The 12777-nt window shown below is 46.3% G+C and overlaps 1 pseudogene; it reads right to left on the bottom strand.

Annotated features, from left to right (window-relative positions):
- On the bottom strand, positions 5247–8247 carry LOC102168977 (annotated as a pseudogene).

The following is a 12777-nucleotide window of genomic DNA, read 5'->3' as shown; positions in this document are numbered from 1 at the left end:
GGACAAAAGTTGTCAATTTCTGACCATACCACATGTTATAATTATTAAAGCTCTGTTTTGAAACCAGAAAAAAAGTTGTGAATTTTTGAAGAAATGAACTAGGTTGTAGAAGAAAATTCAGTGTCTGATTTGAATTAGTCAGAAGTAGACCTGTAAGCAAGGATTTGAAGAGGATTAGCTTATTTGACGGAGAAGGCGATGGCACCCCACGCCAGTGCTCTTGCCTGGAGAATCCCATGGGTGGAGGAGCCTGGTGGGCTGCAGTCCATGGGGTTGCACAGAGTCAGACACGACTGAAGCAGCTTAGCAGCAGCAGCAGCAGCAGCAGCTGGTGATCAGAATGCCTCTTTAACCAGTCTTTCTCTATTGCTCCGCCCATTCAGGCACTTGGTGGGCTCCCTTGCCTGGGGTCCTTCTCTGTTGTTCAGCACCTCAGGCACATAGAGGGGCCCCCCTGACTGGGGTCCTACTCTGTAGATCAGCATGTCAGGCACTTAAAGGGGCACCCCGGGTGGGGTCCTACTCTCCATTTCAGTGTGCCAGGCATCTGATGGGCCAGCCTCTCTATTGCTCAGCTGCTGATGCTGGCATGTGGGGAGAGGGAGGCTATGGTGATGGCTCTACCCCCACACGTGACTCAGCAGTACCGCTTTGCTTCGGGGGCTGCCTGGCTTTCCTCCACTGGCATTTCCCACCAGGATCTCCTCCCTCAAATTCCCTCAATCCATCCGTCTGTAATCAAGAGCAGCCCTCACCCTGGGATTGCTCCACAATCCCTAAACTCCAGCTCCCAGCCGCTGCGCCTTCCAGGAGACCAGCGTTCCTGTCTGCGATGTGTATGGTTCCAGCAAGGACTGATTCTCATTCCGTTTAGGCTGCCACAGATCAGCTGTTTCACTCTCAGTCTTAAATATTTCTCCTCTGACTCAGACAATTGCCCTGATGTGGGGATGGGACCCCTGCTTCAGTTCCCCCACCCATGGAGGGCTGGTCCCATCCTACTAACACTTGTGTTTCCCCCTAGTTCCTTCATCCTACTGAGTTTTGTGTGGTTCTATATATTCTTGTCCACTGGTCAGGGACTCCTGTCCACTCTCCGCTGGAGTTCTGCATGCACTTCTGTGTCTCAAGGTGTGCTCCTGATATATCCATGGGGAGAGAGGTGCTGCACGTCCACCCACTCCCCCGCCGTCTGCTAGACTTCTGTTTCTGAGCTTGCTGACTCTCTCTTCCAGATGGCTGCTCTATTTTCAGAGTTTCCTGATGAACTCTTCATCCCATTTACCAAGTTCTTCAGCTCCAGAAATTCTGTTTGCTTGTTTTCAGAGTTTCAGTCTCTTTGGTAAACATTTTCTTCTTTCATTAATTTTATTCCTGAGCTCACTGAACTGCCTTTCTGAGTTGTCTTACAGCTCATTGAGTTTTTTATGACCACTATTTTGAATTCTCTATCAGCTACATCACAACCTTCCATGACTTCAAGTTTGGTTTCTGAAGGATTGTCATCTTCTTTTTGCGATACTGTGTTACTGTGGTTTTTCACGGTGCTTAATGAGTTGTTCCTCAGCCAGTCCACATCACGTAATGAACACTATTCTCATTTAGGCAAAGATGTGTTTACTTTGATTCTAACAAGTCAACAGATTGGTAACTAGAGACCTTTCTTTTGATTTTCAGTAGGTGGCATTATAGCGCAAGTTTCTGGTTTTTCCTAGCTGTGCTGCCTCTGGCTACATTTGAGAATCTGCACTTTCTACCTTTCAGTGTCTATGCCAGAGTGTTGCTCATGCCCTCACTGATGCTGCTTGAGGGGGTTTCTGGTGCCTTGGAGCTGCAAGTGGCACTGCTGCCACTCGTGTTGGCACTGGGGGCGCTGGGTTGGTAACAAGAGACAAGGAAGGTCATTCCATAATGATAAAGGAGTCAGTGCATCAGATGATGTAACAATTGTGTGTGTGTGTGTGTGTGTGTGTGTGTATAACAATCATACATAGCTATGCTACATATGTGCCCAACATCGGAGCACCTAAACATATTGAGCAAATGCTAACAGAACTGAGGGAGAAATAGACAATAATACAAGTAGTGATTGCAGCACCCCACTCTCATCATTGTGATGATTTCATCAAATCATGCAGACTGAAAATCAACCAGGAAATGACTTGAACCATGTGCTAGATCAAATGAACCTAACAGACATTTTAAAAACATCCCATCCAGCCAGGCAGCAGCAGCAGAATGCATATTATTCTCAAGCATGCACATATCATTCTCCAGGACACACCATAAGATCAAAAAACAGGGCTTAGCAAAGTTAAAGGCTGAAATAATTTCAAGTATATTTTCTGATCGCCATTGTTTGAAACTAGAAATCAAGACCATGAGGAAAATTAGAAAACCTACAAATATGTGGAAAACAACCAACATATTCCGGAACACTTATAGTCAAGGAGAAGCCAAGGAGAAACAAAAAATACTTTGAAACAAATGGAAATGAAGACACAGTGTACCAAAACTTATGACATGTTGGAAAAGCAATTCCGAGAGGGAAACGTGTGATGGTGAATTACTATGTTGAAAAAGAGAAAGATATCAAGTAATCAACCCAACTTTACAGCTTAAGAAACTAGAAGTGAATAGACCAAGTTGAAAGTCAATAGAAGGAAGGAAATAACAAAGACCAAAGCTGAAATGAAGGAAATAAACAAAAGGGATGAAAAAAGTTAAGCAAAACTAAGAGCTGGTATTTTTTTTTTTTTTTTTGAATGATAAACAAGGGAAGTCTGGCGTGTTTGTAGTCTATGGGGTTGCAAAGAATCAGACATGACTGATTCTGAGCTACTGAACTGAACTGAAACAAGGGAGAAAAAAAAAAAAAAGAAACAAGGGAGAAAGAGAGAACACTATTCCCAGGCGGTGCAGTGCTAAAGAATCCGTCTGCCCGTGTAAGAGATGTGGGTTTGATCCCTGGGTCTGGACGATCCCCTGTACGAGGAAATGGCAACCCGCTTCTCTACTCTTGCCTGGAAAGTTCCATGGGCAGAGCCTGGCAGGCTACAGTCCATGGGGCTGAAAAGAGTCAGACATGGCTGAGCACACCAGCATGAGCACTTAAGTAAATTTCATTCAGCCTTAGAATAAAAGGAAGACAATCCTGGCATTTGTGACAACATGGATGTGCCTGGGGACACCGTTCCAAGTCAGATAAGCCAGACACAAGCAGGAGCAACACTGTATGATTTCACATGTGTGTGGAGTTTAATCAAACCCACAGAAGCTGAGAATAGAATGGTGATGGTCAGGGCTTGGGGGAGGGAGATATAGCGAGGTATTGATCAAAGGATACAAAGATTCGGTTATATGAAATAAATAATTTCTGGAGATACGTGCGACATAGGGCCTATGATATATAATACGGTATTGCCTATGAACAAAGAAGGCAAGAAGAAGCTGGTGGAGGTGATTTGTTAGTGATGATTTCACAGATGTCTATGTCTGTCCAAACACATCAAATAACGTACATTAAATATCTACAGTTTTTCTGTCAGTCATACTTCAGTAAAATCATCTTAAATGTTATGAATGGAAACACCTTTCATGCAGAATCAGGTTAGGGGACTTGTCTCTATAAAATGTTTCACAGCACCAGAGCCTAGCACATGAATCTGCACGGTAGCGTGTGTCCTCACTGGGCACCACCTGTAGCTGGCAATGACCAGGCTAGATTCATACATTAAATTTTGGCTTCCTGGGGTTCATTCTTCTATTCATCAAGTCCACCACTCAATCATATTCTATCTGAAGTAACATAAAGTACATCTGAATAGTTCAAGTATAATAAATTATAATCAAGTCTTGATTAAACCTAAGAAGGCTTCCTGTTATTTCTTGATTCCTCAACTTATTAATAAAATACTAAATATCAACAACTTCAGTACACTTTTCAGTAGTTTACCTTGCAGGGTGGAACATTATTTCCATGCTCCTACGACATCTTGAGTCATTTTCAAGTGGACTTGAGGTTGTCTGGCTCAATTGCCACATGCTATGGATAACATGACTGAAGTACTTTAGGAAATTGACCAGTTAGAGGAAGGCAGCAGAAGCCTCAGAACTCAGGGCTTCCAACGCAAACTGCTTCAGAGTCTACGAGCGGGCCCTCCACATTCCGTCTCCACCGCCAGCCCCCTAAGCCGTTGTTCTCTTTCTCTTGATTTCTGCAACAGTCTTTGTATCCACTCGCCTCCTTTGATCTTTGGTTTTCCAATGTCTTTTTCATACAACATCCACAGCTATGAATTAAATACACAGCTAATCAGAACATACCTGTGATATTTTTAGAATGCACTTGATACCTCTTCATTGTCAGGAAGATGAATATAAACTTTGTAATATGACCTTCAAGGCCAAGTATGATTCAACCACGGTGTAGGACATATTTCATAAAATTCATCTGTGATTGTTTAATCTCAGAATTTGGGTTAAAAAGCAAACAAGAGAGAAGAAAAACGGTATTAATCTAGAGGTATTTCCTCTGGAAATGAAACAGACGCATTCCTATCCTGGAAATAAGAGCTAAAAGCACACGCAGCATGAGGATTGAGATAACAGAGATGTCGGATTTAAAAGAAGTTGTCATTCAGAAGATGGCCTTGTAGTTGGCACCACAAGTCTACCAGAAAAAAACTGTTTAAGTTATTTTCATTAGTAACACGAAGTAGGTTGATAAGCAAATAACTTATATTTCACTGCCTTGTGACTCTGGGAGCGATCAGACAGGTGTGGATTAAGTGCTCCTTTTCACTGACGAGCACACCCATTCTGCAGCAACAATTTTAGGGTAAAAGGGCCATCATAAGTACACATCTTGCAACTGCAGTTGCAATGAATCGTTTAGAAAATAGAAGCGCTGATCAGCTGTGGAGTGCTGTGGCTAATCCCCCTCCTTAGAGGATGGTCCGGAGAAGGCGATGGCGCCCACTCCGGTGCTCTTGCCTGGAAACTCCCATGGACGGAGGAGCCTGGTGGGCCGCAGTCCATGGGGTCGCTAAGAGTCGGACACGACTGAGCGACTTCACTTTCACTTTTCACTTTCATGCCCTGGAGAAGGAAATGGCAACCCACTCCAGTGGTCTTGCCTGGAGAATCCCAGGCACGGGGGAGCCTGGTGGGCTGCCATCTATGGGGTCGCACAGAGTCGGACACGACTGAAGCGACTTAGCAGCAGCAGCAGAGGATGGTCTGAGAGCTAACACAGTTCTATTTCCTTCAGCATGAAAGTGATCCGTACATGTGTAGCTAAGCTATCTAAAAGCAGCAATTACGAGCACATCAGGCGCAAGCTATCTATATCCCATTATGAAGGGCACTAGGACCATTATTTCCTTGAGGTAGGCATGAAGGGCATGCAGACCTGAGCACTGGTACTATGGTTATCATTTCCTTTATTGTTTTAATTATATGGGTGCTTGGAGGGAGTTGCCATGCCCTTCTCCAGGCAATCTTCCCGACCTGAGGATCAGACCGGCGTCTCCTACGTATCCTGCGTCGCGGGTGGATTCCTCACCCGTGCGGAGCCGCCTGAGATGCCCCGAATGATTGTAATTCGGCTGGCTGATGCTGACGGTCAGATGGCGCGTGCATGCTCAGTCATTCCAGTCGTGCCCGACTCTGCGGCACTACGGACTGTAGTCCAGCAGGCTCCTCTGTCCATGGCTTTCTCCAGGCAGGAACACTGCAGTGGGTTGCCGTTTGGGCCAGATGGTAGTAAAATAGAGAGAGCATAAGTTACTAAATCTCAGAAATTTCGAAACATGGTTTATATCAGAGGGAAGAATGAAAATGCATTAAAGGATTTTACAGTCAAAGTCAAATGTCATCAGTATGCGGCATATTTAGGGAGAAAATATTCATGCACACCACGGTGAAAAGCGGCCTTGAGAAAACAGATCTTCACTGATGGGGATGAGTTAACAGAGATCAGGTAAGGTCTGCCACAGACTTCCCACGACAGCTCTGGGGACTGCTACAGGTCTGGAATGAAGACAAATGGTTTTCTGAAGCCTTCTACCCCAAGACCATAAGATTTTTTTTTAGCTTGATATTTTCATCCTGAACATCATTTTTCTCAGGGCCTGGTGGACCTGCTTGTTCCTCAGGGTGTAGATGACAGGGTTCAGCTGTGGGGTCACCACTGTGTTCACAAGGGCCGCCTCCTTGTTGGAGTCCAGCCTGCTCACCTGCTTTGGTTTCACGTATATAAACACACAGCTGCTGTACGTCAGGGAGAGGACACTGAGGTGAGAGGAGCCGGTGGAGAAAGCTTTCCGTCGCTCCTTGGCTGAAGGAGCCGCAGGATTGTGGCTACTATGTTGCTCACACAGTGATGCTTTCGACGAGGGATGTCAAAAGGACACACAGAGCGAGGGTAAAGGCATACATTTCAAGTTTAGTGTCAGAGGAGGAGAGATGGATCAGGGGGCCAAGGGCGCAGAAGAGGTAAGGGATGACTTGGGGGCCGCAGAAAAAGAACTGGGACACCTTCACCACCAGACCAGAAATAACGGTGAACCCCAAAGCACAGCAGGCTGTGAACAGGAGGCAGCAAGTGCTCGGGTTCATGATGGTTGTGGAATACAGAGGCCTGTAAATGGCCAAGTATTGGTCCAAAGATAACACTGCTATGAGGAGGAAGCCTGCTGCTCCCAGAAATACTAACACAAAGCCTTGTGTGAGTCAGGCAGCAAAGGAAATTGTTTGTCTGCCTGAAAGAAAGAGGACCAACAGTTTAGGAACATCTGTACCTGTGAAGCAACACACACAGGTGTTTGTAGCCTGGAGTCAGCCCAGGTCATGGTGACTGAGTGCATCGCCCGCAGTGGGGCCAGGCATGCCGGCAAGAGCACCAAGAAGAGGACTCTGCCCAGGTGCTGGGCAGCAGCGAAGCTCTCCACGGCGGACTCTTAGACAGCTGTCCCATTCTCAGTTCCATCAACATTTCTTTCCACAGCGGCATCGTCTGCGGGTCTTAGCCTGCAAGAGAGACATCACAGCGAGAACAAAGCTTTTAGAGGCGCACAAGGTCAAGCTCCTTAACTACCCAAGAAGGCAGCGACATGGAGAGCAAAGCAGTCCTGTTTGCTGGTTATTGGATCAACAAGGCATGACTTCAATACTAGTTCAATACTGAGTTCTAATCCTTTGAGAGATGGATTCTCTTGGAAAGTTATTAATGGTTGACATTTGTGAACTTCATTTTCACTTTGTGTAAAAGGAAGACAGGATCTATAGCTCACGTACTGGTGAGAATTAAATGAAATAAAGGATGTAATTCACTTGTCATGTGATATCAATGATTCTTATGTGTTTCTCAAGGTCTAATTTTAGTATTGAAATCACTAGTGTATTCTTAAATATGGCATGATGAGTAGGCAGTGTTATTCACATCTGCAAGTTATAAAATACAGTATTACCAATTTATATTTAAATAGAGACCACAGTAGTACAATAATATTCCCTTTGAATATGCCTTTTACAATATGCAACAAATTCTATGGTTCAAATTATAGTCATCAGCATTGTTGAAAACTTTACTAGTGCGTGGTATTTTGCTGGTCACTGAAATCCGGTGTTTCTCTTGCTCTACACAATAATCACGAGTGTCAGGTTCCCTCACTCCTTCTTCTACACAAGGGGAATTTGAGACATAGAGAAGTTCCGGAGAGGTTAGGTCGCACAGCTGGGACTTTAGCGACTTCTGTCCGAAAGCCCTTACTACTTCCAAATGCTATGAAAATAGAAACAAATCTCTCGGTGATGGTCTCTCAACCTTAAGTGAAAGTTTAGCTTTATTGATCTTAATTGTTTACCATTCAGTCAATATCATTGATGAATTACTGACCCTCAGTATGACAGGTCTTAGATTAGTATAACCAGGTCTAGTTTAGTATAATCATTTCGCAGAACAGATTGGAGACCGGGGATGTTGGGGAACTGCTCAACAACGTGGCACAAATTGTCAGTCCAGGATCTGCTCTGCCCTTCTAAGTCTCCGTGCTGGCAGGTCAGAGAGATGGGGAATGGCAGCAGCTTGCAGAATCGGCACCCCGGGGAAGTGGCCGGGGAGCGTGGCGCTGCGCTCACTTTCGCCTCGAAGCCCGCTCCCGCAGTCTGCTCAGTGAGCCACCTCTCTGTGACGGTGCTTGGCTCTGGCGCCTCCGTAGGAGCTAAAGGCCTGGCGTCACCCATCCTCCCAGTCACGTCTGACTCTGTGGTGACCCTATGGACTGTAGCCACCAGGCTCCTCTGTCCATGAGATTTCCCAGCTGGGAGTACTGAAGAAGAGAAAAAAAGGATACCGCAGCGGGTTGCCATTGCCTTCTCCAGGGGATCTTCCCAGTCCAGGGGTTGAGCCCATGTCTCCCGCATCGGCAGCAGATTCTTTACCACTGAGCCACCAGGGGAGCCCAGAGGTCTGCAGCACAGAGTCAATGTTTCCGTCCGGCGGAGGGGCTAAGTTCTCTTTAGTGACGCTCATGCAAGCAAACTGTTTGCTCACCCCAGAGTGACTCCGCTCCCAGGGCAGCCTAGAGGTGCCCCTGCTTCTGTCTCAGTTATAGTAGCTAGTCCTCGAAACTACCATGGCCCCTGATGCAGGAACACAGAAGCCACCTCACCGGGGGCGGGGTGGGGGTCCCTCCTCTTACAGTGATTCTCTTTCAAGAAATCCAGCACGTTCTCTGCGCTGAGGAAAAAGGAGAGGAAGAGGAAGCGGCACAGCCTGCTGCTCCGGTGTGGGGGGAGCACACGTCCCGTGCTCTCTGTGTCCCGGGCTGGCAAACCCGATTTCTGTAGCCCATAAGTGTTTACACCACAACAAGGCCGCGTGGCAGCCTTGGCCCCTGGAACCCCAGAAAGGAGCACGCGGAATGAGACGCTCGCGCATTGCTGCCCCCAGTCCCACGTGAGAGCTTGAGTCTAGGACCACTTAGGATTCTGATCAAAGTTCGGGCTCTGCTTCCCGGAGCTGGTGATTGCCCAGCCTAACACCAAACACTGCCGTCTACCTCCTACACCAGCTAATGAGAACAGGTGGCTTCTTTTGAGTCCAGCTCTGGGAGCCGCTGAGACAAGTCTTCTGCTGAAGTACACTGCGGTCATGGGCACCTCTGCTCCAAGACACCTCCTATTGCCCTGCACTCCTCCATGACATCCTCACCTTCCTATGTGAAGAAGCATCCTTCTTCCACTGAGTCAATGACGAGAAGCTCCAGATGGGCAGGTCTGGGCCTCTGTGATAGATTTCCCATAAGATTGTGTTTGGGATTGTACCAAGCAAGATGGACCCAGCTGATGAGCAGAGTGCAGGCTCTCAAACCTCGTTAGCAGCCAAAGGGACAGGTTCAGAAAGTAAAGGCAGGGCTGGGGCCTTGGGGACAGCTAATGGGTCCCTGTGGAGAATAAGATTTACTGGCACGATACTTACGTTTATTCTTCCATTGTTCGTTGTTACGACAGCTCCCAAGTTTCCACGGTGTTCTCTGCCAAGATCTTCAAAGAAATTAAATGACTTAATTTCCCATGGGTTTTTAAAATCCCAATTTGAATGTTGCCACTGATTCCAGGTAAAAGTCCAGACTACAACTTTCTACATGTTATGTGTACCCTGAAGCCAGATCACAGAGGTTAAAACAACATGTTTTGTCATGAAAAATAGCTGGCTTACTGGCTTTCATCAGGCTTTGGGGAAGATCGTTTCTGAGGAAGGAAATGTGGGGAATCCACCTTCTTCTCTCAGCTATTCTTCAGGCCTCCACCAACATTTGAATTTTTTTTATTGGCTTTATTTGTCTGAAGAATATTTTTGTTGCCTTCCCCAACCCCCTTGGAAAAAGGGAAGTATGCACTTCTTCTTTAGAGAAAAGGAGGAAACTGCGGGTGTTTTCTGTGACATCTCTAACCTGGCCTGCTTCTCTCTATAAAAGAATATATAATGTGGATCCCTAGATTACTTCTAATGCAGAACAGGAAGGAAGAGGTGCGAGCCCCGTGGTAGAAAAACTACTGCCATAGCAACCAGTGGCTTGGAAGATTGTTTCTCTTCCTCGGCACCCTAGCTGGCTTGCTGTGGTTAAGACTGGCCCATTGTTTGGTGGCCTCTGGCTTCCTGTTGAAAGCTAAGGAAGGGAACTAAATTCCCAAGGTCCCATGTTCCTACAAATAGTTAAAATCATTTTTGAAACATCCATCCATCCATACACTTTGCTCTCAATCAAGGCCAAACCAAACCTGGACTTCATTTTCACATTTTCAGTGAGAAGGTAGGGAAATACAGAATAATAGACGAGTAGCAGAAGCTGGAACAAACTGAGGCTAGTCGTAGCAACGCCCTGAGGCTTATTCGAGCTTCCCTGGTGGCTCCCAGTGGTAAAGAATCTGCCTGCAATGCAGGAGACCTGGGCTCAATTCTCCTGGGAAGATCCCCTGGAGAAGGACATGGAAACCCACTCCAGTAGCCTTGCCTGGAGAATCCCACGGGCAAAGGAGCCTGGTGGGCTACAGACCATGGGGTCACATAGAGCCGAACACAACCGAGCGGCTAAGCATGCAAGGCCTATTTGCACGTGGTTGTTTTAATTTTGTTTGGCACCAGAGTCATGGTTCAGGAGTGCCTGTCCCATCTGAGCAAGTCCCAGTGATAACATGATGGTGGGAAGGTGGGAAGAGGTCCAGCATGTGGCTGGATTGAAAAAAGCTTACAAAGGTAACACTCATAGAAATGGGTAGACTAACCGTATGCAGGAGATGACAGTCCCTGGGTTGGGAAGATCCCCTGGAGAAGGAAAGGCAGTCCACTCAAGTAATCTTGCCTGAAGAACCACATAGACAGAGAGGAGCCTGGTGGGCTACAGTCCATGGGATGGTGACTCAGCGGCTAAACAGTAACAACAAAATTAACTACACTGTGCATCTAGCTTAAGGGGCAGAGCCTAGCACCAAGAAATGTTTCAGAAAGTTTCTTGCTCTGTGTCTCTCTTTTCTGGATAGTGTCTTCATAGCCCTCCAACAATCGGTAATTTTTTGCTTTTAATGACACCTTGAGTCTCATGTTATCTGTGAAGTTTTTCTGAATTCCTTGTTGTTTGAGGATTTAATTAGCCAGGTAGGGTAAAGAAAGGGATAATTCTTAAAACTGTATTTGTGATAATCTAAACATGGAAGGGTAAGGTAGACGTTGCTGTGTGGACTTTCCTTTACAGAATATTGTTTTGTTTCTCAATCTGTCTGTGAGCCGGTCTTGAAAAAAATAAGCTGCGCCAATATTTGGGATCTAGATAATAAGATTTTGGTTTAAAATGTATATGATTGATATAATCTATTCATAGAAAGGTTTTGATTCCAAGGCGTTTATCCCTGAGTAAGAAGTCTGCCTGGGCTTCCCAGGTAGCTCAGTGGTAGAGAATCCACCTGCCAAGCAGGAGGGGCAGGTTCAACCCCTGGGTCAGGAAGATGCCTGGAGAGGGTGAGGGCAACCCACGCTGGTATTCGTGCCTGGAGAATCCCATGGACAGAGGAGCCTGGCGGGCAACAGTGCAAAGTCAGACACCACTTACCGCTAAGCAACAGACAAGAAGGCTGCGTGAGGACTGTAGACAAGTAAATCCCATCAACTATGGTGCTGTAGGAGAGGGACTGGGGATGACGTGTTCAATAGGAAACGGCGGTTGGGATGGGAGAAAGCACCATCAGCAGGCTGAAACCCAGTCTGAGGGTGGACTCGGTAAATACTAATAATACTTTGAGAACCAAGCTGTTCCTTCATGGAGGTTCCATTAGAATAAGCCAATAATCCAACCCCAAGGGGGACCCAGAATACATCAGTTCTGATCCAGTCCAGTCCAGTTCAGTTCAGTCGCTCAGTCGAGTCCGACATTTTGCAACCCTGTGGACGGCAGCACGCCAGGTCTCCCTCTCCACCACCAACTCCCAGAGATTACTCAAACTCACGTCCATTGAGTCGGTGATGCCATCCGACCATTTCATCTTCTGTCATCCCCTTCTCCTCTTGCCCTCAATCTTTCCCAGCATCAGGGTCTTTTCCAGTGAGTCAGCTCTTTGCATCAGGTGGCCGAAGTACTGAAGTTTCAGCTTCAACACCAGTCCTTCCAACGAATATTCAGGACTGATTTCCTTTAGGATGGACTGGTTGGATCTCCTTGCAGTCCAAGGGACTCTCAAGCACAAATTCCTTTAAAATGGGGGCAAGGTTCACATTTGTAAGTTCACGAGTCTCCTAAGATCCTCACAGTTTATCACATGATATACAGTTTTACCATTTTGGGAGGGGAGCCTACTAGGAGGAAAAGATGAAAGATGTGCAATGGAGAGAGAAAACGAAGTTATGTGACCCCTTTTAGAATATGTGGTCCTTGTGACTGGGCTTGGGACATCACCTCACCAACTAACATTATAGGTGTGTGCCATAAAGTCGGGTTCTAAAATTCTGAAAGCCAGACAGATCTCTTTCCACATGTGGAACTCTGTGGACCTCAGGGTTAGAGTTGTTTGTAACGATGTTGGGGAGATATTCCCCAGAACAATAACATAATCAAGTTCTGTCTTATTTAGTCATTGCTTAAAGGCAAAGTTTCTGAAGAGAACTCTCGGGAACTAGAGGCGACGCACTAGGATTCTTCAACATCCTAAGATGGTTGGGCTGCTCCACTTTGGGTGAAGGTAACTATCTGCCTCTTCTCCATCACTTGGGAGGTGAGGCCA

The sequence above is a fragment of the Capra hircus genome, chromosome 28, assembly GCF_001704415.2.
Source record: "Capra hircus breed San Clemente chromosome 28, ASM170441v1, whole genome shotgun sequence".
NCBI lineage: Eukaryota > Metazoa > Chordata > Mammalia > Artiodactyla > Bovidae > Capra > Capra hircus.
The sequence above is the reverse complement of the archived record's forward strand: the minus strand, read 5'-3'. Positions and strand labels throughout refer to the sequence as shown.